This window comes from Zootoca vivipara, chromosome 5, assembly GCF_965207765.1.
Source record: "Zootoca vivipara chromosome 5, rZooViv2.hap1.1, whole genome shotgun sequence".
NCBI lineage: Eukaryota > Metazoa > Chordata > Lepidosauria > Squamata > Lacertidae > Zootoca > Zootoca vivipara.
This window is the reverse complement of record NC_142588.1, coordinates 17,675,110-17,702,454: the sequence shown is the minus strand read 5'-3', so window position 1 is coordinate 17,702,454 and position 27,345 is coordinate 17,675,110. Positions and strand designations below refer to the sequence as shown.

The following is a 27,345-nucleotide window of genomic DNA, read 5'->3' as shown; positions in this document are numbered from 1 at the left end:
TTCAGTTTTATTGAACATGCATAAATGAGATCTCTCCTGTATCAGGAAAAGGATATGACATTCATAAGGCTAGTCCTGTATCTGCTAAATCTTTATTGATAAACTAATCCTACCATATCATGTGGACTGTGTTCTGGGAAGCTCTTACTCAAATTTTGATGTTAGTCTTTTCATAGATCCTAAGAAATCTGAAATTTATCTTTATTGAGATAAAACCGGGTATATATTGACATAAATACAATAGGATGTTTAATGTGTAGGGGGTGAACTGTAAAAGTGAGTGGGTATTAGTACATTTACTGCTAAAAGCACCTTATTAGTCCCTGGTTTAAACAACAGTCACCAAAAACTAATAATAAAAAGGAGAAGATGCAGGAAACAGTATATATTCTGGATGAGTCACAATCCATATCTATCCTGTACCCACTGTGTAATGTCTTATGAAGTACTGGATTTTGATGCAATTCCCCCAAACTAGCTTCAATCTGAATTGAGAAAAAGAGTTGCATTTCAAGCCAATTAGGTGTACCCAGCCTAGATCTGGTCATTCTAGTGGTGTCTTACAGCCTGCAGAGGCTGTTGTTTTTACTGCCTGATTGTCTTTTGTACCTGGAGAGGGCTCTAAGGTTTGGAACACACACACACACACACACACACACACACACAGAGAGAGAGAGAGAGAGAGAGAGAGAGAGAGAGAGAGAGAGAGAGAGAGAGAGAGAGAGAGCTCACTGTTGTATGTTCCAACCGGATGTTCTGGTTTCAAGTCCTAGAGTCCCTGACAGGCCTTCTTAGCCACAAAGGGAAAGGATTAGCACGCAAGTTTTGTTTCACTTTGCAAGTCCAGAGCTCCTCTGGTTAACCACAAGTTGCAGCATGTGATCCCCACGTAGTGGAAACCTGTGGGTGTAATGGTTTCCTCCCATGCATTGCCCATGCTGCAATACATTCTCAGCAGTATAAATAAACAAAACCATAACTATAACACCTAAATGGTACTGTGGCCTAATAACAGCTAAAAGGAACAGACATGAAATTAAAAACACAAATTCATTAAGACACTTTCTGTGAGGCAAATACACATACTTACAAGTCCCAATTTAATTTGTTTAATTTATTTCCCTTTAAGGTATATTGGTGAAGTTTAAACACAGAAAACATATTCATGGCTACAATTTTAAACTAGTTTCCAACGTGATTGGTGCCAACCAAGATAACCTGGGAAATGTGGTACTATGAAGGGACACAGAAGAAAAGGACTTCACACCCAGTGCCAAAACTAGCATTGCTAGTTGCTGGGGGCAAACCGTGCCAGTTAAACCCATTTTAAAGAAGTATCAAAGTGGTTTAAATTTATGGTGCAGAAGACCCTAAACAGAAAAAAATGGTGCTGCTATTGTAATGCTATCCAATTATGTGCTTGAATAGTGCATGATTGCAAGCATTTTGGTGTGGGGCTTACCAGTAACTGGAGACAAAATGTGTATACAAATCCAAAGCACAAACCTGATTCTAAAAAATGGGAAAGTGTTTCAGATCTGTTTTTCATTTGGCTCCATGGGCCTGTTTTCTGTTTATCAGAAGTTGGAGATCCATAATTGTTTTTTCCTTGGGTTTTCTGTATGTTTGTTTACTTTAAAACAGACACTGAGTATCCCAAATTTGATTCTAGCCATGGCAATGTGGAAGGGTGTTTAACTCATTCCATCTCGAGTCATTTCGTCAATGAAGAAAGCACTCCAACCTACCCCTCAAAACTGATGTTAGTCAATGAGGGAAGTATATGCACTTTTAAGATGTGCTATGTAGTAGATTCTACTATGCAGAATCGTATAGAAATGTAAGCAAACATAGAAACGCATGCAAACCTGCAAATTACACACAACTTTTATTATTGAACAGAACGAGAAAAAACAACAACCCAAATCGCAAATATGTGTAGAGCAACGTTTGTTGCCAAAGCAAATATTTTAGTCAGTAAAGATAACTGTGGGAATAGACAACTACTGACATAAAAATAGAAAAATATACACTGATTAGCAAGGGATTAGAGAATTTGCGTTGAGACTGAGCAAAGAAGCCAAGCTCTCAGTTTAACCCTTTGTCCTTTGCCTGTGACAAGGATATGTGTTTTAACTCTGTCACACCTTTTAGGTTCACCAATATGTTTACACCCTTTCCTTTTATTAATGATAACAAAGGAAGTGACTTTACCCCCCAAATTAAGGCAAGCAGCAAGTCCCCAGAGGTTGGGAAGGATTAACATGAAGCATACAAAAGCTTTGCTCTAGGGGAATCTTCGTGGAGAAAAGCCCACCAATTAAAAAATGACATTTAGAAGAAGCATTTGAGAACTTCAAATTTTGCCAGCATCTTTAACAGAAAACCAAGTGTTATTTTCTCATAGGAGCTTCCTTGCGGGCAGTGAGGGATTCACCTGAACCAACCATTTTGCACAACAGTCCAAGAGTGTATGATGAGGGAGTTTCTATGTGTTTTCCCCACAGCCTTTTCTGTCATGAAGTGACAGTGGCAAGTGCACCTCCCATTGGAAATTGCCCCAGGGGCCGTCTGAAGGTCCCTCTCATGTTTTGCTAGTAGAGGCGTGGTGTGGTGGCAGCCAAACAAGGCTCACAAAACCACTCTTATTCATCTGGTTGTTGATTAGGATTTCTATCATGACTCCTAGGGGCCAAGGCAGTTTTGGCTCCCTGAATATTTTTTGAGGGTGCCGGGCCCCCCTCAATATTCAGAGAATGTCACATGATGTCACATCGGGGCGCCCAGTCCTATGAAGAAGCTGATGCCTCTGTATGCATGGGTGGAAAAACTGTTTTTGCAACCCCAGTTGTACAACAAAACATACACTCAGCTCCTATGGGTCTTTGTACATAAGAGTAGCCTGTAGTAGTAGTAATAATAATAATAATAATAATAATAATAATAATAATAATAATAATAATTTATTATCTATACCCTGCCCATCTGGCTGGGTTTCCCCAGCCACTCTGGGCAGCTTCCAACCAAATATTAAAAACTTGGTTCAGGCAAGTGGGCCATGTAGTCATGACTCCAGTTCTCAGAGAGGTTCTGGCTCCCACCCGACACACACAGACAAAGGCTCTTACTCAGAAGGAAGGAAGGAAATTTCATGCAGGCAAGAAGTGATACAGGCTCAGCAGCAGAGACATTGCTCAGGAGACACAATTCAGGAGTTGAGGGACTGGACAGAAGTGACAAAGATGTCCCAACCAAGTGACAAAGTGTCCCAGCAAGTTCCCCCACCCTTCCTGCTAAGCTTTTAAAGCCAATGCATGGGGTCTTTCCACCTAGTGGGAATATCGGGGTGGCAGGTGCACACTCTGTCAGCGCTAGTGGGTCTGCTCTGAACTGCAGATGTGGTGGCCTGGTTCTAGATGACAAGACTGTACCCTCCTGCGCAGACTCCTATTCAATCACTACCACCTCCTCTTCAACCTCACCTCCCTCCAAGCCCTCCCCAGCCTCCACTGAGGATTGCCGCTCAGCAGGACAGACAGAGGGGAGAGCTGACATCCCTTTTCCCCCTTACAAACTGACTCCAGCCAAGATTCACCCAATTCAGTCCTCCATTTCCTCCTCCTCCTCCTCCTCCATCAGAGCCTGCCAACCCAATCCAAATCCTGACAGTGCTGCAGTGCTTATAATTCGCAAAACATGGTACAATCCAATGTAGAAATCAAATACGATTTCTATGCACACTGGCTCTCAAGAAGGATTTTTTGTGGGAAATGTTATGTCAGGATAGGGGGGGAAACACACACATTGATTTTGTGAAGAAAATCACCAATCATTTCATGCAGTAAGGATTTGTGACGTCAGTGAAGCTGCTGGCATTGCTGACATCACAAAGGCTGGGCAATTGTGATGACACAGTCGGGGTAGCTCAGGGAACAGAATAGGCAGTAGGATGGCAGGACCCTGAGGAAAGAGTGGAGTAGAAAGAAATCTGATAAGGAAAGGGAGAAAAGGAGGCGAGACTGAAGAAAGGATGGGACCTGGAAAAAGAAACAGTGGAATGTGGCTAAGAGAAGCTGGCAGGTAGGAAAGGCTACACAGAGGAGTTTGATAGTGGTGGTCGCGAATGATAAAGTACAAGGCCACCTGAAACTTCTACTGTGGCTTATAGCACATTTCACATACTTCATATTGCAGAGGAGGAGGTGGCCTACAGCCACCTAGTGAGTTCTTAGCCAAGGTGGTAATTTGAAGCGGGGACTTCCCAAAACAGGCTTTGAGCAGCTGCATTACACCAGAACGCCTCAAGCTGCAGTTGGGGAGCACGTTGCTTAGAGATATTTACTGCAAAATCTACATGGTTGTTTTTTTTCTCCCCCACATGAAACTTGCTGTGTCTATTTCTCCATGGAGCCCATGCAGCCCTTTGAAGGAAACACACCGGCTTGGAAATTTGCCCCCAAATGATTGTAACATGGGAAGCTGCCTGCCTTATATGGTATGGGGAGCCTGCAGCCTTCTGGATATAGTCAACAACAGTGACCATCCCCTGGTTGCTAGATTTGCAAATCAACATCAAATTCTTTATACTGCGTTTGCACATAGAATATGCCCAGACCCATCTACAGTCCAATGAAAATTCTATGTCAGATAATCAGCAGACAAACTGATGTGGAAAGGGTTTTCCAAGGTGGGAAGCTTTAGAATAAGGGCAAGTTTGACTGTTCATTTAACACGGTGGTTTTCACAGTTTAGAGAACTGAAATTTACAGTACTTGTTTCCCCCATCAAGCCAAAGTTCATTTTCCTCCCCCATTCATCCCAGGCCCTACCTGGTAATGAGATGCAGTGAGTGGGCACAAGCTGTAACACAGAAGGAAACTCTGGCAATGTCTTCAAGAGTGTCAGCCTCCCCCTAAAACTCCCACCTGACCCACCCACACATCACAGCCACTCATCTGACATCACGAGAAGCTGGTATTGATTTTGTTCCTCTGTGTTCCTCTTTCTTTTTTACTTTGTGGAGCATGGCAAAAAAGAAAAAAAGAAAGCAAATTGCTAAGGAGTTAGTATCTGCATAAAGCAAAGTGCAATGCATTTGCTATGCTCCACGGCGCTGCCTAGGACTAGATAGCGTTCTAAGTGGCAACGTGGGAACCACAAGGCTCCAGTCCCTAGGTTTTTCTGCTTCACACATCAAAGGCTAAAGAAACATGAAATGGAACAGCAATTCCATGTATCCCTTCATAGTTGCACAAAGCTAAACACGGTGTGATGCAGGTCCCCCTTCCTGCCTCTAACTCTCGGAAGGATGAGAAGTATGCAGCTAATGGTAGCGGGAGAAGAAGCAAAGGGCTGTTTATTTTGCCCCCAATACTTAATTTCTAACAAGAAAGATACTGGAGCTCATCTGCACTGGAAGAACCTGCCTTTAAGTCCTAAACAAGTAGGGACAGATGACAGTAAGTCAGTGGGGAAATGTATTCACTGTGTATTCAGAAATACCTACTTCACATTTTTCTCGAGACTTAGCCCTAGTTGTTGGCATCCATCTGTCTTGGGATACGATGAAAGAGTGCACCTTTCAAGGTGAATTCAAACTGTTGGGGAGTTACAGTGCCTGCTGTGGCTGTAGTGATTGATAGAGGAGAAACATGTTTTGTTGAAGCTGGGGCAGATGAAGGTATTTGCTTGTGCTGCTGCAGATGCACCATGGCATTTCTTCCCTCTGCATTCCTACCAGTGGTCGTTCTTCCTCTGCTCACTGCTATGAATGCACTACCTCTCTGTCTGTCTGTCTGTCTGCAGGCACTGTGGTCATCTGCAAGTCTGTTTCATCTTGATTAAACTGTCTTCTGAATCCTAAATATACTTTATGTGAAAGCAAACTTTGTGACTATCACTGGGACTGACTTTCTTGTTTAGGCATAAGGTGTAAATATCTTCATGGCTGCCATCTATATAGCCATTCATTCAGCAGACAATAGCAGGCTATAGGATTGAAGATTATAGGAATCTAAATCCTCTAACATGAAAATTAAGAGCCTTATCCAGGCCAACGCTTGGGTGTATCACTTGGACACAGAACTGGGAGACAGGACCGTCTTTACCGAGGGGTGCTAGGGGTGTGGGGCACCCGGGTGGCAAATTCTGGGGGGTGCCAGGCGCCCACCACTGAAGCCACCTAAGCTCTTAACTATCTACCTGTTATGAAATAATAATTAATTTTGATCAAGCTAGAAAAACAAAATACATATATATCTAGGTATTACCGAAATGTATACCTACTGTTTCACTAAAGGACTTTTGACTTTGTGAGCTCATTTACCAAAGACGCTCCGTGCCAGCAGCTTATAAGTGGGGTGGTGTTAATTTGGGGGCTAAACTAAATTTGGGGGCGCTGGGCAGATCTTTGCACCCCGGCGGCGCATATGCTAAAGACAGCACTCCTGGGAGACACAGTCCAAGGACTTGTATATCATAGAATTACAGAATTGTGGAGTTAGGAGGGATCCCAAGGGTCATCTAGTCTAACCCCCTGCAATGCATGGATCTCCACTAAAGCATCCATGGTGATGGCCATCCAAGCTCTGCTTCAAAACCTCCAAGGAAAAAACTTCCAGTCACAGCTGAGGCTTGTTATCTTAGGCTTGTAAGATCTGGCTCACTTGCGGTGAGCAAAAATGGCCTCCAAGCAGGAAAGTGGGAAGCATTACAGAAACGAAGTTTGCAAGCTACAAGTGACTGGCATAGAAATGTGCCAGCTTATGGGTTCCTAAAATAAAATAAAATGCTTTATCTTTCAAAAAGCTGATTCCCCTGGCCCAAACAAGACATGTACTTATCTATCTATCTTATTTATAGTTCCCCCTTCATGGAAAGATCCCAGGGTAGAAATACACAGCAGGGATAAAACATTCTATAATAAAACCCAATTTTACAATATTCCAACTTCAGCGAGACGGGCAATGGCAGCAGACTACGGAAACAGTCAATAAATCAGCAAGCTTGAGTGAATCAAAACCCAAAAGGCATTTTTATGAAATTAGCATTTATATAGTGCATTTTCCCAACATCTTTTTTTCCCTTAATTAAAAGCAAGCACAGGGAACCTCCAGCCCACTTGCCAAATGCAGCCTCAAGCTGGCCCATGGGACTTTCCTGGGGCCACACTCTCAACCATCACCAGCCCAGCTCCCTCCTCAAGATATTTAGCCTGGCTTGAATGTCTCTGTGCTAATGCCTCTTGCTTGCCTTTGTAGAGGATGGAGAGATGTGGGGGAGGGTGCAGAAACCTTATAACTTTTATGTGGCTGCATTGTCTCCTTCTGGTACACCCCCATAGTCCATCTGTCTCCCCCCTCCCCAACCAAGGCAGAAGGGAACGATTTAAGTCAGGGAAACAGAGAGAAGCAAGACAGGTTTAGCCTTTCGTGTCTTGACTCCAGTCTCAACTAGGAGCCCTGTTGGCTGCTTTTCACCAATGCAAAGATGTCGAGAAATCCAATTGCAGATCTCTCCCACGCCGCCTTGCCTTGGCGTCAGAAAGATTCTGTAGAGTGATCAGCATTCTGAGAGAGAATGGCCTGCCCAAGGCCACTAAGCAAATTCACATCAAAGGCAAGACTTGAGTGATCACAGTTCTGCCACGACGTTATACCAGCTCTCAGTAAGCAACACAGAAGCATAGAGTGATGCCACATTTTTGCTTTTACTTGAATTTTGCACAACTATGGCTACAGCCTGCAAACCCCAAAGAACTCTTCTGACTAGATATGGGTTGGGCAGTCAACCAACTGAGAAGGATAAACGGAGCACAAGTTATTTTGGAAAGCAGAGGTTCTGCTTGTGGTGTTGTGCCCTGGTCATTCCCCACTGGCCCCTTTCTTCCCAGCAGCTGAGAGATTAAGAAGGTGAGAAAGGGAGAAGGCCAAGTTCCACGCATTTAGAGGAGGCAGGAGGGAGAGTCCCTGGAGCATTTTTTTAAAGCATCAGTTGTTATTTGTGAGCCTGGTTGGGGTTTGGTTTAGTTTGGCTCCCAGTACATTTCCAATCACAATTCAAAGTGTTGGTGCTGACTTTTAAAGCCCTAAACGACCTTGGCCTAGTATACCTGATGTATACCTCTCCACCCCCATCATTCAGCCCGGGCACTGAGGTCCAGCTCCGAGGGCCCACTGGCAGGTTACCATTGATGGTGTTTCCTGGAGCTTGCAGAGCTTGAATTAGACTCGGGAAGACCTTGGACACCATTTGTGCCAGCTGGTAACGAAAGATGAGATGGGGGAGACCTGCAAATCCATCTACACATCTCTATCTGGCAGCCTGACTGACCTTGAGGCCTCTGAATTTCCCCAGGAATGGAAAGGAGAGAGAAACATCAGCTGTGGCTTATTGCCACCCCCTCTTCCGTGTGTGTGTGTGTGTGTGTGTGTGTGTGTGTTTCTTTCCCCTCTGTTTGTGCTGTGGGTGGTGGTGGTTGGTTTTTTTCTCTGTGGATGTTTGTGGGCAACAATTCATACCACTCAGGGTGAGAGGCTGGATGATGGGGCAAAAGGTGTCAAGTTACTCAGAAGCCACAGAGAGTCTGTAGGCACAGAGTAGGTCCTCTTCGTGTGAAAGGCAGAGGAGGAGGAAATGGGCTGCCCTAAGTGAAAAAATGGGGTGGGAACCGTTGCACTGGAACCATTGGTTTTTCTCATCTGTTTAAATCTCTTTGGATGTCTTGTGTTTGCTTTTACCTAGCCTAGACATTTTGTTAAATTGGAATTTTAAATTCTTGTTATTGTGGTTTTGCTAGTTTACCATGTGACAGAACTGTTAAATTTATGTTTATTGAACCTCTTTATATGAGTTTATAATTTTTGTGTGTTGTTTTTCTCCGTTTATTTTATCACTTTGTTCCCCACTCCGGGATTGAAAATATTCAATGAAGAATGGGCTATAAATACTGCAAGTAAATAAATAGGTAAAATACCCCCACACCCTTTCCTGTGCATGTGGCAGGACTATGGATGAAGTAGAATCATAGAATTTTGAGTTGAAAGGGACCATGAAGGTCATCTAGTCCAACCCCCTGCAATGCAAGAATCTTTTGCCCACTGTGGAGCTTGAACCCATGACCCTGAGATTAAGAGCCTCAGGCTCTACCGATTGAGCATCTCTGCCGCTTCATCCAGCCCTACTGCTACACAGCCAGGGACTAGGATTGCTCCCTTAGCTTTATAATTTGAGAACAACAAAATGTTTATCATTGTGGTGTGTGAGGGTGTCTTGGCTACTACAAGGACTCCAAAAGAGGCAGGTACAGGGCATCCCTGAATCTCAGGAGGCAATTTGCAGCCCTCCCCCCCCCCTTCAGGCCACAAGAAAGGCAAGTTTAACCATGGCTTCAACACCCTCAAGGGCAACTCTTTCCTCCCAGAACCCTCTGTGGCAATTATACACTTCTATAGGGGAAAGAGGAGCAATTGAAGACATTGTAGGAGTGACAACCAAGCCTCCTTTGCACTCCGGGTCACTCTTGCAATCCAAGCCTGCTCCTATCTACTTAGCTCCATCTTGAGATTTGCTTCTTGTTCACATGAGGTGGGGAGGGAGAAAAGGAGAAGAGTATGGGTGTACCTTCTGCAAGTGTGGCAAATAAGCTTTTATTTCTAGTTAAAGGAGTATAAAGTGAATCATCATAAGATGCAGAAACCAAATTGCCTGTGTGCAGATAATGCTTCCAAGTGGTGCAGCCCAATCATGTCTTATTGCATACCGTATTTGTTAGGTTCTACACTTACGTTGTCACCTTCTAGGGCTGGCCCTACCATTAGGCGGAGTGGAGAATATGCCTCAGGCAGCTGATTTGGGGTGTCATGAGAGGGAAGCAAATGGTGGGAGTGGGAGTAGTCATATTTGCAGGGAGTGAGAGGGGTACTTGTGCCCCAGATACCAAAATAATTAGTCTTTGGTACTTTGCACCTTGGCTTGGGGGAAGATGGAGGGTGGGGTAATAACCATTTGTTGCTTCACCTCAGGCAGCAAGATGTATAAACTGATTGAAAGGATGGGCTCCCAATTCTTTTTAAAGCATTAACAATTATACACATACATGTGTGCGCACGTCTTGAAAGGCATATTTGAGGTTTGCTGTCTCGTTTGTGAATGTTATCCTTGAAAAGGCTTCTCTTTCATCTGTTGTTCCCATGACAGCAGGCTCCTTTTTTTTAGACACACTTAGCATCTCTGTTCTGCGTTGTGCTTGTGGATTAATGCCCCAACCCTTCACCTTTGACCTGCAGAATAACAAACCATAAGGCAAACGCTCACAGCAATCACACTTCAAATTGGCCTTTCCTGTGCAGGCGTATTAAGAGAAATTGGAGGTTGTGTGGGATGGGAGGGATGATAGATGCTTCCCTTCTAACCCTGCCAGCTCAGATATGACCAAAAAGGACATGCTATGGATTCTTTCAGATGTCTCACCTGAGCAGTTCACTGACAAGGAGTGAAAGATGACAGATTGCCATGTGTGAAAGGAGGATGTCCCCGCAGAACACCAGAAAACAAAGTCCGGGAGCAATACGCACACACGCATTCCCTTCTAGCTCAGTTGGTAGAGCATGAGACTCTTAATCTCGGGGTTGTGGGTTCGAGCCCCACCTTGGGCGAAAGATTCTTGCATTGCTTGGGGTTGGAGTAGACGACCCTCGTGGTCCCTTCCAACTCTGCAATTCTACGATTTTATGATCCTCCCTTTCCCAGAGTTGTTGAAGGTTAGAGCTCAAAGGAACAGGTACGGTATTATTAAGGAAAGTGGATCTTATCACTTTGACTCAAGGTGCTGGTGGAAGCATTGTGGCAGTTATCATGGGCTGCCACGACCCATGGGAAATGTAGGAGACGAAAAGGGTGATCTAAGGACAGACTCGAGGGGGAGGTGTAGCCAACTGGATTAGATTCATTTGGCACCAAAACAGACTCTAGCATTTGGTGGGGTAGACCCACGAAACCTGGGTGCACCGTGTTATTAATTAAAGTGGTGGCCTTTGGGGGCTGAAAGGCAAGATATCAGAGAATTGAATCACAGAACTGTAGAGTTGGGAGGGACCTCGAGGGTCATCAAGTCCATATTTTTTATTCTTTATAATAATACCATTGAGACTTCTTACTTCTGCTGGTTAGGGGATCAGGCTATTTTTCTCAGATCCAGCATGAATTTGAACCCCTGCTCACCTACAAAACAGGAAAAAAACCTCTCCTAAGGATTCATCCATACTTCTGCTTGTACCATGCCTAGAAAACATAAGTCTGAAAGGTATTTTGCTTGCCTTGTGCTTTCTGGGCATGGGTCCAAGTTGTTTTCTGTTTGCCCCACCACTTTCCCAGGGAAAACCCACCCTTTAGTGCAAATATTAGTCCGCAGAAAATCCCATTGGCATTTGCTCCAATTCAGCAGTAAAGATGGGGTTTTCCCAGGGGAACGAGTAGAAACCTGGATGAGCCCTTATAAACATTTAGGATCACATATGCTAAACGGAGATGCAAATAAAGATGACTGCACTCCTGCAACCCACAGACTTGGCCAAAAAAAACCAAACTCATCCTCCTGCTCTTGGAAAATGAAATCAGAAATGCAGGTCTTAAACACATTTCCCCACTGCATCCACCTGATGCCCAGACCTATTCAAGCATGCAGCTTGGCTTTGAAACAGTACAGGGAGATTCTGTTTTGAATTCAGTGCAAACTCACTCATCCTCAGGGGCTTTTGATATGCCTCTTAGAGTTGCTCTTCACAATGAGCCTAGCTGAGAAAGCTAAGGAGAAATAAAGCAGAAGCTTGAAAATCAAGTTTCCTCAAGGGGAAAGAGACAAAATGTGTATGAAAGCAAGCTGGATAGACACCTACAAGTGCCCTTCCTAGGGCAGCCAGGTGAAAAAGAGGAGAGGACTACGGATCCACTCTAGGACCTCTAAATTTGCAGTGTGAACCTTATGTTCAGGGCAGGATTTGGTCAACAGGCTGCAAAGTGGAGGTCTGAGGTCAGAAAGCATAAAATGTCCGTATGATCAGGGTATCAACGCCGTGGTTTTCAACTGAGATTACATATCACAGCCTTAAGGTAACTTTTATATCCAATTTTGGGTTTCTCAAAATTGTTATGGAATACAAAGGGGGGAATTAGGTTACAGCATTGTGTGTTACAGGTGGTAGCCGTGTTGGTCTGCCATAGTCAAAACAAACTTTTAAAAAATCCTTCCAGTAGCACCTTAGAGACCAACTAAATTTGTCATTGGTATGAGCTTTCGAGGTATCTGAAGAAGTGTGCATGCACACGAAAGCTCATACCAATGACTAACTTAGTTGGTCTCTAAGGTGCTACTGCAGGCATCCCCAAACTGCGGCCCTCCAGATGTTTTGGCCTACAACTCCCATGATCCCTAGCTAAGAGGACCAGTGGTCAGGGATGATGGGAATTGTAGTCCAAAACATCTGGAGGGCCGAAGTGTGGAGATGCCTGTGCTACTGGAAGGAATTTTTTATTTTGTTTCGAGAGTTGTGTGTGTGTGTGTGTGTGTGTGTTTGTTTGTGTGTGTATTAGAAAATGCAGGAGGCTTTGGTCCTAGAAGCATTCCTATTTCAAGCTCAAACTAAACTAGATAAGCATATAGGTAGGTACCCACTACCCACAGGCTGATCTAACACACACAAACACATCACTCCAGATAACAAATACCTAGTCCGCATGCAATGCCCAGAATCCAGGGGAATCAAGCATTCTCGGTCAGCAGCACTATTTCATGCTGTTAGTCACCAGGCAGTCTAATCAGTCACCATTGAAACCACAGAAAACATAGCGCATCAAGCATCCTCCTGGACTACCATTTATTGCTTTCTTTAATATCCTTGCCTATGCTGTGTTTATTTTATATTTACCACATTTGTATTGCACCTTTCCTCAAAGGAGCTCATGGTGACCTGTTTGAATGCAACACACCCTTGCGAGGTAAGTTAGCCTGACAGGTGGTAGCTTGGGCAAAGCCACCCAACGAGCTTTATGCAGACCAAGAGAATCAGAACCCAGCTCTCACTGGTTTCAGTAGCATACAGGCAAGGTAGTGTAGCACATAAACTTCATACTTCACACTCAGCTATAAGCCACCTACTCTTAGCAGCCCACAGCATCATAGCTAGACACTGGAGGGAGCGCTGCGGAGTGAACATGGACCATGTTGTGTATTGAGTCAAAGGATTTTATATCTGTATTACTATTGTCTGTATTTGCATTAGGGTAAAGTAACTGCCTTTTGGTTCCAGAAGGTACAGCTACTATTAGTTCATTTAAGCTGCTGTATTTGGATCCTCTGTCTTATTGGTTTCCTCCAAAAGGCAGCACTGTGATTGCCCGATATCGTTCCCTCCAAAACGTATCCCTTTCTAGCTAGCCCCCTGTCCCTATAAATGTAGCTTTCCTCTCCTCAGAGCTCAGTCTTGTTTGCTTTAATAAAGAAGTGTTACTAGAGAACTGTCTCCAGCATATTATGTCAAGAGAGCTGAAATCACGAACCCCACGTCACAACAGACCACTGGTACCAAACTGTATGGGAAACAGCCTTACTAGAAAAGCTAACCAACAAACTGAAACTAACACAGGGAGAAATAAAAGAGGACATCTTCACCCCTGTGTGGCTCCCCTTTGTTACACACACAGCCCAACAAGACGACGACAATAAGCCACTGACAGCATATGAACTGATAGGGCTAACATCACCCAACACTCGCACACACACACACAAAATTTAGTCAACTAAATGTTCTGGGGCCCCCAGCCTCTCTCACTGCCAATGAAAACTAAATGAATAGAAATATAAATGAATATATAAATGAAATATAAATGAATGAATAGAAAGAGAACCTACCCACGTGACGCTGACACAAGAACTTTGTTGCACATACACTATGTAAAATGATGAAAGTTTACTACTCCCCTCCCCACACCCGCTTTCTCTCCCTGCCTCTCTTCTCCCCAACTTCCTACTGCATACAACGTTAGTGTCTCACATTGAATATAACTGATCTGTAGAGAGGTCATTATGATCTAAAAATAGAGACAGTGTATGTAACTTTTGTAACCCATTAATAAAAACTATATTTAAAAAAATCCAATGAAAGTGCCATCTGCATTATGGAGGCGTTACTGTCTTGCCTAACAGGGTTCCCTCAATGTCAGGACCAGAGAATGTGACCTCCCAGGGCTCTCTGTGTGGCTGCCTTTGGGACTCTTCCTACACCATGGCCCCCTCGGGCCACCCCCTTCTTCTTGAGTACTCCTCCTCGAGGACTCTTGTCTAGCTGGAACGTCTGCTTGCTTGCTTAGATGGGGGACAGAGACATAAATGTAGAAACCTCTGGTGTGGGGTAGCTGAAATGTGCGATTGCTTCAGCCGCTCTTGACTTTGGCCCCAGACACCAATGTCATGCAGTCCCTAGAAGGTTCCCCACAAGGGCCTACAGGCCTCAGGCTGACAAAGGTTCCCCACATCTGATGCATGCAGAGTGCTTTGATCAGTCCAAAAGCACAATGGAAATCAGTCTTCCGCAGGCTTGGTGCTCTGCAGATGTTTTGTATTACAATGACCAGTGTCAGGAACAATGAGAGTTGTACTCCAAAACATCTGGGGAGCATCACATTGGGGAAGCCTGAAGTAAATGCTAAGTATTTGGCATTATTAAGTCCAGCACTGGCTTTGGATTATAGACTTTCTACCACAACGATGTAGGTCTGAGCTGAGAATTGAAGGTCAGCCATAATAGCTTGATAGAAACTAAAATGTCACTTTCAATGTGTGTGGGGTTTTTTGGGGGGGGGAGATCTCCACCCACCCACCCCTGTTAAAACGGTTCTTTAGAAAATGGGAAACCATATTGACCATTTTATTTAGTCTAATAACATCCAATTCATATCCCCCCTTTTAAAAATTACTTGCTAGTCTTCTTTCTTGTCTATTATTTTAAATTTACAAAGAGGCAGAGGGGGAGGTTACCAACTATGGTCTTTAGAAAGTTAATAGGATAAGATACTTCCTTAGTCAAGTACTCCACAGTAGGAGAAAATCCCTACACCCTGACTTCCATGTATCTAGAATGTAAGAGCTGGTAGGATTCAGAAGAAGCAACACCAACATTTTCAGATGTGTACAAGGAAGGATGGACAGATCAGATGAGGTCCATATAATAGAGACTTTAAAACACTAAGGGTGATTAATTACCTGAGAGCATCTTCATCATATCTACAGTCTTAGTTTGTGTTCATCTTGTTTAGTAATTTGCCCAAATTTGTTAATGTAGGCATCATAATTGAGCTGTTAAGACTTGCATTTTATATTTTGGGTTTTGAACTGGGAAGTTTGGATGCAGGAACTCCTGCTAGCAGCTCAGCACACAAAACAACCACCCCCAGCTGATGGTCTTGGACAGAGGCCTTAAGTCCACCAGGGAGATGTTACACACCGTATAATTAAAGCCACAGAATGCTATTGCTTTTCTTGGTTTAAGCTTCCAAAATTTTGTTTATTGGAGCAAAGCCAATTTAGCCTGTCGATTTACATATCGTGGCTGCAGAGGGTTTGGCAGATGGTCTAATTGCATGGCTTCTCGCTAGATTATTTTACTGGCTTTAGGGCAGTTACCGCAAAACTTGAATTTAAAAGGAGGATAATGTAGACGTCCAAAAAGATTTGGCCCTTCTGGCAAATTCCAAAGTAAACATAGTACGCTGTGTTTATGTACCAACATGGGGGTGAAAGCTGTCTCACATTGCTAGCAATCTATTGAGCAATGCCTCCACCTACCTTAGCAGACCCTCCAAGTGTCCCTATTTTCCATGAAACTATAGCTGATGAAGAATAAACGAAACAAGGCCTCGTCCTGTATTTGAAAATTATTCTATCTGGAATTTGTCTCATTACTTGAAGCTTTAAACAGTTTGAAGAAATTATAATTAATCTCCTTCCTGGCCTGAGTTCTTGGAACCTTTCCATTTGATCTCTTGATTTCACCAAGAACTCCAATTTCTACACCACTTTTCCTTAGGACATCCCTATTTTCATCAGAGAAATGTTGGAAGGTGTGGAGTTATCCGCCCCCTGAGCTGTCTGAAGGCAGCCCTACATAGGGAAGTTGTATTAATGTTTAATGTTTTATTATGTTTTTATATATGCTGAAAGCCACCCAGAGTGGCTTGGGCAACCCAGTCAGATGGGGAGGGTATAAATAGTAAAAGTATTATAAGACATACTTTTGGGAAGCCAACATGGCGCAATCTAGATGCTGCTGGACCCCAAATCCCAGAGACACGCCGTGACATCAATCAATAACAGTGATAGAGCCGCCTATTAATTCATAGCGGATAACAGTTAAAGGGAACTATCCCTCATTAAATTTTAACCTAATTTTAATTTAAAATAGGATTATGAAACAGTATTGCTCAAAGATGATACTTAAGAACTATTTTATGTATTATTGGGTTTCTTTTTCTTTTTCTTTTGCTGGTCTACGACCGTAATAAAGATATTATTATGATCCCATCAGTCCTAGTCAGGATGGCCAGTGGTGAGGGATTACTGAAGTCCAACAACCTCTAGAGAGTACCATATTGGCTACCCATGCAGTTTCACTGCCCTATCATTAGGAATGTCCATAAAATGTTTCAGCTATATTGTTGAAAGATCACAGATGTTTTAGACTATGACTCCCGCCAGCTCCAGCCAAGTGACTTCCCTTGCCTTGGCTCTGGTCAGTACATAACAGAGTTTGATTAAAGGGCTTGTTGTATTAGAAATACGCTTAGTACTTTTATTAGCTCCTGTTATTACTTTGTTTTAATGCTGTTTTTTATTATGGGCTAAGACTAAAACAAAGAAATAGTTGCCTTCTGCTTTAGCCTTTTCACATTGTTTGTGTACATTCAACAAAAAAATAGTCCATGGTTCACTGAAGGATGTGATATTTCATTGAAAAGACATAGCTGTTGTCAGCTGTCTTTGGTTCGTAAAGAGCTACAGCTGCACTCGAAAGCAACCCCTGGAACAGGCATGATAACTGCTTATTTGATATACAAACCTGGGCATCCTTTATATGTCATTAAGTGATCTGAAATGGGGCCCCAATCAATTAACAGCATTTCCCCCAAAAAGTCAAAATAAAATTTTAGATGCCAGGGAGGGCTGTTTAATCTCTGGATAGTCTCCTACAAAAAAAAACACCAAACAAAGTGGCCACGCTTCAGATTGAATTGATCTAGACTGTGGGCCCATTGCATTCAAATTTTCTAGGACATTCTTCCACTTATTAGAATGAGGGCCTTCACCAGAAACCATTGTTAATAAGCTGAAGATGTTGCTTAATTTTTTTACAGAAAGGGTGCAGAGACGCAATGCAAAAGTGTCTGGCCGAAATTTCATCTCAGCGTGTGTAAATGTGTTATTTTCTTAGCACTAAGTAAATGTTGTGGGAAATACACAGTACTAGTTTTAGCACTAAGAAAATGGCACATTATGCACAATTACAGATGACATTTTGAGCCTACTTGGAGCCATGGAAGAAAACAAACTCAGTTAATGCATGGTACCCACACCAGAAAATGAAGCTTTTTCTTACATTCTTCCCATTGTGAAAATAAACTGACCACATAAACCTAGAGGGGGAAATGTTATGTATTGTTAAATTGTTGAGTTAAGCAAGATGTAACTCAGGATATGTCTATGCCACAATTCTCCAGGGCTCCAGGGTACCGGGCACAGAACTCTGCTTGCTGACAGCTCACCTTTCATTAAAAGGGGATTTCTACAAGTAGCAGGTATGCAATGACCTCAAGATTTGGTTCAGACCTGATGTGGCACTTTAGAAAACAGCATGCCTTGCAAGGTCTGAAGGCTGCCTGATTTGGCTTGGGGTTTGAGGCCAAATCCAAGTCAAAAAAACAAAGCTCCCCATAACGCATTGTTATTGGGAAATAAAAATGGGAAGGAAACCTGACAAGTTAAAAATAGGTCCAGAGGTTTTTTATGCTAGGCATCTTTAAAGTTGGTTTGCAAGGATGGGAAAGAAGAACTAAAAAGGATCCAGTTTCCTCACTTTGGTTTTGTTTGTTCTGAACCTTACATTGTAAATTATTATTCACCTCAGAGCACACCCCAATTTGTAAGGGTTGCAACAGTGAGTTTGCTTTATTGAGCCCCAATAAAGTAAGCAGGTCAAACATTATGAAACCAAAATCGCAATATGGACTTCAAGCCAGTTTGGGGAAATATATCGCTTTATCACCCATCCCTAGTATATGCCCACCATTTTATTCAAGAATCAAGAGAGACTGATTTTTGTCTGTCATCCACACACAATCTGCATATTTTTTGCTCCTGAAAATATATTGTTGAGAAACTGGTTTCATTCCAAAAAAACAAAAAACAGTTCGATGTAGATTGATTTTGTATTACCCCCACATTTGAAAACAGATGTGGGGGGGGTCCCCAACAATGAGGGGGTATATCCACACTTGCCCAATGCTATTGTGTGTGGGTCCACAGTAAAGTCACAATCTCTTCTTTCTTCATTCACCTGGAGCATGTACAGGGAGGGGAAGGTGCGGATAATCTTATGGGGGGGGTCAAATAATCATCAAGTAACTGGGTGGTGCTGTGGGATAAACCACTGAGCCTAGGGCTTGCCGATCAGAAGGTTGGTGGTTCGAATCCCCGCGACAGGGTGAGCTCCCGTTGCTCGGTCCCAGCTCCTGCCAACCTAGCAGTTCGAAAGCACATCAAAGTACAAGTAGATAAATAGGTACCGCTACAGCAGGAAGGTAAATGGCGCTTCTGTATGCTGCTGTGGTTCGCCAGAAGTGGCTTTGTCATGCTGGCCACACGACCTGGAAGCTGTACGCCAGCTCCCTCGGCCAATAACGTGAGATAAGCGCCACAACCCCAGAGTCGGGCACAACTGGCATGCACGACTGGACCTAATGGTCAGGGGTCTCTTTACCTTTACCTAACCACGTCCAACCTTGTTGATGCCACCACCTGGAATCACTCTAGAACAAAAGCAGCATGCTTCATGAGGACAAGAATGAACAAGTCCTTATTCAGAAAACAACAACATATTGTTGTGCTACAAATGGGTTAGTGTGTACACTAACTAGACAGTATTGTATATGAAACAGTCATACAAAATGACTCTTATAAAGTAATAATTGATAAGGCAGGCTATGGCTGATAAATGAAATAAGTAAAAATCCCTTGAGACAAACAAAACTCAAAACACAGACAAGAAGAAGATTAAATAAAAAGGGAAATAAAAAGGGGGTGGAGAAAAAGTGGGATTTACTTCTGAATAAATGCAGTTAGGGGACAAGGATATTTCCCATTGATGCCCATTAACTGATTGGTTTCCCCACACCCAGTTCTAATTCACTGAAGCTGCCTTCTGTGTGTGTGCTATGATCCGCACATGTGCAATGGCTGCCTGAACTGTACACACCTCAGCTTAACCACAGCTTCCATTTTCTAATCAGACACAAGCTGCTCTGAGAGAAAGCACATCAAACAAGAAGCTGCAAGATACAGATTGATTGTGCATTTGGCTTCAAACACTAGTGGTGGGAGCACGCTGGATTCGGAGTAAGCAATACTGTGTAAGCCTAGGATTGCACTCCTTGGGAACTAACCCACACTCCTGAACCTTACATCAAACAGATTTCCCTCTTGAAGGATCAATGAGAAATTTTGACAGGAGGATCAATTTTTAAAAACTACCTGCTTGTATATTTATTACAGAAGTATATAGTTTGCCTACCTTTGATAGATAGGTCTTACAAATTAGGAAATGGGGAGAAATGCTTCCAAATGGGGGAATCCCTGTTTACTTAGCCCTGCTTACTTATTACCTACTCAATAGGTTAACCACCAAAATCCCAGTTTCTTCTGTTCTGTTCCCATGAGGCTCTCTTCGCTTGCCCTTTGCCCACGTAACCACGTTATACAAATACTCTTCCTCATTGTTTTAGGCTGCAACCCCATACACCCTCTCTAGAGGGTAAATCCTATGGAAATCCGTGGAATTTACATCTGAGTCAACGTGCATAGGGTGGCACTGCAGAGCGTTATTTTCAGCCCTCTTTTCCTTCCCAAGCTTCTCCCACAGTGCAATAAATTTCCCCTTCTTTGGGGGAGGAAAAAGTGGCAACAAAAGACAACATTCCTGAATCAACAAGTGTAGTAGCAAGGAAAATTGCCATTTCGTCGCGTTTGATTTGGCAGGGGCGGAGGGAAACTGTGCAAAACTATAGCGGGGAGGGGGTGGAGAGAGGGAGAGAGAACCAGAGAGATTTGCAGATAGTGTGCCTGGGCAACAAGCCTCAGGAGATTTCAGAAGGTGGACAGATTCCTCTCTCGTTAATGACTTCAGATCCACTGAACACATGCCAGCAGGAAAAGCCGTTCAGCTCCTTGGCTTGGCTTAGAGCCCGCTGCTTGCCTGCTCCTTTTTGCAAAACAAGAACCTGAAGTTGCTAGCAGGTTGGCAAGGAAGGATGGGCTGCAGAAAAACTTCGCCGGGTGGTCCCAGATAATCTGTAGGGCAGATATTTGGCTGGAGGAGGTAGCCGGAAAGGTAAGCAGTTATTTGTCTCTGTTTTTGTTTTTGTTTTTTAAATTAAAGGTTTTCTTGAATTACAGAAATATATGCAATGTCTCTCATAACATGTTTACAAATCAGTTTCATTTGTTGAGACATTGGGACTCTGTTTTGAACGATTGTTCTGCTCGTAGTTTTGCTGGAGGCTAAAGAATCAGATGCAAGCAGACTAAATGGGAGCCTGTCTTGCTGTGTGCTCGTGCCAGCTTTCTGGGGGGGGGGATTTCCAAGATTTAAACTCCCCACCTTCGAGTTACTGCTCTAACTATGGCACACAGGGATTCCTCAGGACAAAAGCTAGGAAGAGTCTTCTTTCTAGATTTGTGAATGTTATTCTCTCAGACCCGCCCCCCCGTAGCAACTAAAACAGTTATCACTGTTAAAAGCAATGAGCATATTAATGCCAATAGCTTTTATGATAGCTGGTGGCATCAAAAGAAATAAATTTTCAGGGGACACAGAAGTGGGAGAGTTGTGCCCTGCTACTACATGCTAAGATCGCTGGGAGAAAAATAGTAGTATTGTACAGTATATGTTAATGACAAGAGTCCAAAAAAGGAGGGGGCAAGTGGGGGGAGCTCCTTTGGGGGGGCACTTGCCCTCCCTCCCTTTGACATCACCCATGGCAATAGCTTAGAAGGAAGCCTTGGTAAACTACACCTGGAAAATACTATTTAATGTTTATGCGGCACATTTCAAGTCTTCAGTGTGTTTTAAGTTCATTACAGTAATTCTTAGAACAGCCCGCAAAAAAATAGACTGGTATTATTATTCCTGTATCAGTTGGGTCGGGTCTGAGGGCCACTTCAAACATAACTCTTTTTCCCCAATTTGTATTGGCACTGGCTTGCGGTAACATACATCAAAGCATAGTATTTCATTTAAAAACAACAAAACCAGGATTGTAGTTAACGTTGTGTGTACACAATTTCCAAATCAGTGGTGGAGCACACGGGGTGCAAAATAAACCAGAGTGAGTACACAGATTAATGTATACTCACTGGCAAAACCTGTTTGCTGGAATGTAATGCATGGAAGTCTGAGGGCACAGTATATATGTGATTGGAATGCTTGCTGTATTTTTATTGTAGAAAAAGCAGCTGCAGGGGCTCCTGATTTGGATCGGGGCCACTGTGGGCAGGGAGTAGGGGAATCTAACCCTAGGATCCCATACCACTGCCCCAATCCAAAATGGGACCTGCCATTAGCCAACGGGGAAATACAGGGTTAAGTCAGGGAACTGGTGCAGATTCAAGAGTTTGCATCTTAACAGGGAGAGGTTAAGGCAGGGGCTGACTTTGGCCATCTTTAACGCCTTGTGCGAGGCCAAAAGTGGGTCTTCTCAAATATGGATCTTCTCAAGATTGTGCCCCCTTGGCTCAGTGCCCTGTACGATGTGGGTGGGGGCACCTGCACTGCCTTAAAACTGGTGCTAAATTAAGGAGGAATACCCTTAAAAGTGCTTTAAGATCCGAATTGAGAGAGCGCTTTAAACACCAAAAATGCTACTTTCTGAACCCAGAAAGCATAACGGGTTTACTTGCATTACTTTTAATGTTTGATATTTTATTATGTTTTTATGTGTCTTGGAAGCTTCCCAGAGTGGCTGGGGCAACCCAACCAGATGGGCAGGGTATAAATAATAAAATTATTATTATTATTATTATTATTACTACTACTACTACTACTACTACATGAGTACAGTGCTCACATCTCTCAACCCTCAGTGCCAAAGCATACATGTAATCCTGAAGGGTGTACATACTGCACAGACAGCAAGAAGCCACTCTTGGTTTTCCAAAAACCTCACAGGAGAAAGGAGAAGAGTAAGGGACAAGCTGCATTTATCTATATATAGCTTGTTTATATAAAACCCACATTCTTTGAGTGCGCCAGTTTCAGATGGGTGAGACATGGATAGTCCCTTGAGTAAGTGTTTATAGCTACTGCCCTCCATTTGAAAATCCATTGTAATACAACATCACATACCAGCCCCTTAAAGGGATGCAGAAGCACTGATGTCTACTATATTTTCTGTAATCTTGGCAGTGAGCGTTAATGCCTTCAGGAGAACAAACAATAGCCTAAATACTTATTTTAACAGGAGCATTGAAAAATGTTAGATTTTAGAGACATGCTCCAACTGGCTCCCCCCCCCCAAATATTCCTTTTTATTTTTTCTGGCATCTGGTAGTGGCAGAACCTCAAGGGAGATTTGAGAGAAAAGTGGTGATACATATAGAAATAGCTTTTCCCCTCAGATATTTTCATCAGCAGAAATTACATAAACATTAGTCAGTTAAAATTGGCTATATTTTCAGCAAAACTTAGTCATGCCTAAGTCCCATTTGTCTGAGTCCCAAAGGGTGAGAGATCTGCTAGGATGGTGCTTCCCCAGAGGTTGTCTTCAGTCTGTCCATGGAGATGACTTTTCAGCAGACTTGGCAAGGCTTCCTGTTGAAGCTCTAGTCAATTTCTCAAACAGGAAGCTCACCACCCAGGCAGCTGACATTCTTAGATTAAGTCTAGTTAGCGAGAGAGGGGTTATCTAAGAATGTCAACAGCCTAGGTGGTCAGCATCCTGTTTGAGATTTTAATGATTAAGCTTTTTCCATAGATCTGCTGGAAATGAAATGTGTGAGGGAGCCAGGTAATAAAATATTTGGGGGTCTACCTACCAAATGCAGCTTAGAGCCCTGGTCTGCAATAGTGTCGGCAAATAAGGATCAAACTATGTTTTACATCGATATGTATTATGGCCTTGCATGCTTAATTCCAAGTGTCATGGAGAAAGGTCTATCAACTGTTTTTAGCTAGGGATGCTTCAAAATTCAGAAGTAGTATACCTCTGTATTCCATATCGAGACAATCAACAGGGGAGGTACCAGACTAGCCTCTGTTGCAAACAACAAGGTGAACCAGTTGATACAGAAAAACAGGTACTCGGTCCCACATCACTCCAGTAATGTAGGAATGGATGAACCACAAAGAGATACAGGATCACATGAGAAGAACCACACCAGCAACAAAGGCTGAGTTAAGAAGGTGATGCTGATGAGCCTTTAGCTGCATAAACATACCCTTCATCCATTACAGGAGCATGGTGGAAAGCAGCTATGGGGAGCAGTAATCGCACCGCTTGCATAACTTAAGAACTAGACTATTGAGCAATAGTGCAGCTGCTTCTCTATTCAGAGGAAGTATTTGGTCCAATAGCAGAAACTGCCTAGTGTACCCCCATGAACTGTTGCATCCTGTTTTCTTCTCCTTTCTTTTGATGAGGTTTGTCAGCCTGGGGAAATAGCCCACTTTAGGAGAAGGAAAACTCTGACCCTAAACCTCCACAGCCTTGAGGGACATCTTTGGGAGAAGAAAAGGCTAAGGAGCAAACCCTACACAAATCTGGAGGCCCTAAGATAGTTGGATGGTACCTTATACACCTCATTCCAGCGGCCGTACAGCCATGCTGGTGCCAAACAAACTGCTCTGCTTTCCTTTGGACCACATCAGCGAGGCTGAGAGGGGGGTCTTTCCATCTGGGCAGCCTAGGACCTCCATGCACAGGTCCCAGGCTTGCATCCCAGGGAGGTCACTTCGGTGCTGCTAACACAGCAGTTTGACTTCACCCCCAGAGGTGTACTCCGTTGTGTCTCCAGACAGACAGGTGCCAATAACTTTGCTGCAATCAAAGATGCTTGCACCAGTGTAAAAACAGAGAGATGGTGCAATGCCAGCTCCAAATATCACACAATCATACAATGTGCACATTCAACATTAGCAGAAGAAAATCCAATAGAAGCAAAGTATTTCTTTTAGGAAGAGACTGAGCCTGGAAAATAGGAGAATGAGTTTTCTGTCTTTGTGACTTGTTCGAAGAAGTTTTCTTTATTTCTTTTCCTATAAAAGTTATCTGAAAAGGACTATGCACAGAAAGGCTATGTGTACCCATACAGAAATAGTGAATCAATAAAATTCTAATGGCTATCCCCTTTTCAGTTGTCTAACCAGAGAAACTAGAGAGAACAAGAGGTGAGAGAGGTGATTCTCTTTTGTAATAGCAGGAATTGAAGTTTTGAGTGGGCGACAGAGGCATTTGCCTTGTCTCTTCAAATAATATGTTCTTGGAGAAAGGTAATAGCCTTTTATTGTCAAATCTTAAGATTCCTGGAATGGCACATATGTGTGTATGGAGTTGGAAGGGAGAAGCGTGCAGCTTTGCTGGTATAGCTTATGGGCATATGGTCTTTGTTGGTATGGATACCGTACACTGAGCTGATTCTGAGTGAAGTGCTGTTGTGCAAGCCATCAACATACTTAGCCTGAGATGCAAATAATAGCCCACAACCAAAACGAAAAGGTCGTAGGGCAACAGCTTACAGGATCATGTGCTCAGGATCACTCCAGTTTTGTAACCCTTTAGCACACTGCTAATCAAAGTGGTCCTATCACCTCCTGGCAAATAGAAGGGGAAGAAATGGAGGCAGTGAGAGATTTTACTTTCCTGGGCTCCTTGATCACTGCAGATGGTGACAGCAGTCACGAAATTAAAAGACACCTGCTTCTTGGGAGAAAAGCAATGACAAACCTAGACAACATCTTTAAAAGCAGAGACATCACCTTGCCAACAAAGGTCCATATAGTTAAAGCTATAGTTTTCCCAGTAGTGTTATATGGAATTGAGAGCTGGACCATAAAGAAGGCTGATCGCTGAATAATTGATGCTTTTGATTTTTGGTGCTGGAGGAGACTCTTGAGAATCCCATGGACTGCAAGAAGATCAAACCTATCCATTCTGAAGGAAATCAGCCGCGAGTGCTCACTGGAAGGACAGATCCTGAAGCTGAGGCTCCAATACTTTGGCCACCTCATGAGAAGAGAAGACTCCCTGGAAAAGACCCTGATGTTGGGAAAGATGGAGGGCACAAGGAGAAGGGGACGACAGAGGACGAGATGGTTGGACAGTGTTCTCGAAGCTACGAACATGAGTTTGACCAAACTGCGGGAGGCAGTGGAAGACAGGAATGCCTGGTGTGCTATGGTCCATGGGGTCACGAAGAGTCGGACACAACTAAACAACTAAACAACAACAATCAAAGTGGATTCTGCTCTCTGTAGTTCTCACCTTGCCAGTCATTACACCCTTTTGTCTACAGCAGGGGTGTCAAACTCAAATTCATCGGGGGCCGCATCAGCAGTTTGGTCACCCTCAAAGGGCCGGTTGTATCTGTAGGACTATGTGTCCACTCTTTATTATCATAAATTATTGTCACTGCATTCAATTATTACTGTTTTTTGTAATAATGTAAGTAATAACTAGCTCTGAAAGCAGAAACATAGTCAGAATAATGGCAAGTAGATATTCAAATGTACAATTATTGTACAATTTATTGAAAAATGATTTTTGGTAACTGCACTGGGTGGTGGAGGCTCGCAAGGGTTTCATGCAGGACCTTTGCAGAGCTACTGGTACCTGGAGATGCTGGGGTCCTTCTGCATGCAGGACAGATGTTCTGCCAGTGAGCCACCACCCTTCACCAAAGGGACTGGCTGAGGTTGACTCATTGGAGCTGCTCTCCTGGTTCCAGGGTTTAAGGGCCAGAAGTCTAAAGCAGCATCCTATGTTTCTGAGGAGAGGGAGAGGGAGAGGGAGGGAGAGGGAGAGGGAGGGGGAGAGGGAGAGGGAGGGGAGGGAGGAAGGGAGGAAGGAAGGAAGAAAAGAGGGAGTGGGAGGGAGAGAGGAAGGAAGGAAAGAGGGGAGAGTAGGAAATAAGGAAGGGAATAAAGAAGGAAAGAAAAAGAAAGAGGGAGAGAAGACGGAAAGGGAGAAAGAAGGAAGGAAGTAGAGGGAAAGAAAGAATAAGAATGAGGGAGAGGAAGAAAGATGGAAAGACGGAAGGAAGAAAGGAAGGAAGTAAAGAAGAAAGAAAGAAAGAAAAGAGGGAGCAGGAGGGAGAGAGGAATGAAAGAGGTGAGAGAAAGAAGAGTAGGAAAGAAGGAATAAAGAAGGAAAGAAAAAGAAAGAGGGAGAGAAGACAGAGATAAAGAAGGAAGGAAGGAGAGGGAAAGAAAGAATAAGAACGAGAGAGAGGAAGAAAGAAAGGGGGGGTCGCCGCCTTGATTCAGCGCCAGAAAAGAGCGCGAAGGGACCCAGGGGCAAAAAGCATTTCCCGTGCAGCGTGAGGCAGCGGGTGTCCGTTTTAGGAGAAGTGCGTAAAGCCTCAGAGTTGCACGTTCGTGAGGCTGAGCCGCTGCTGAGCTCACGTTCAGGAGGAGGAGGTGAGGCAAGAGGAGGAGGAGGCAGCGGCTTGCCGGGTCGGTGCCCGGCAGCGCTGTGTGGAGAGTCCCGAGCCTCTGGGACACAGCAGTGCTCTGTAGCACTTTGAATCCTCCGCCTCCACGCGGCGCTGCTGGGTGCTTTGTCTGTGCTTCAGCAGCAGCAGCAGCCGTTTCCAGGCACCGAGCCATGGCAGGAGGAGGAGGATTCAAAGTGCTACAGAGCATGCTGCGTGACAGAGGCTCGGGACTCTCCGTGCGGCGCTGCTGGGCGCTGACCCGGCAAGCTGCCTCCTCCTTCTCCTGCTGTGGCTTGGGGCGCTCCACGCAGCACTGCTCCGGCTGCCTTTCTACCCACCCACCCCCGGCCCCAGCTGTTTGTCGGCGCTTTGTCGGC

General features: G+C 43.8%; 1 protein-coding gene across 2 annotated transcripts in view; it reads left to right on the top strand.

Moving 5' to 3' along the window:
- Positions 1-27,345, top strand: part of RASGEF1A (RasGEF domain family member 1A) — a 93,079-nt gene that overhangs the window by 2,266 nt on the left and 63,468 nt on the right. Inside the window, exon 1 of one of the 2 annotated variants that reach the window (XM_035137775.3) lies at positions 20,448-20,651. The exons of the other annotated variant lie outside the window; for it this stretch is intronic. The gene's annotated coding sequence lies outside the window, so the exon portion shown is untranslated. Of the gene's footprint in view, positions 1-20,447; positions 20,652-27,345 lie in introns of those variants that run through there. 2 annotated transcript variants of the gene reach the window in all.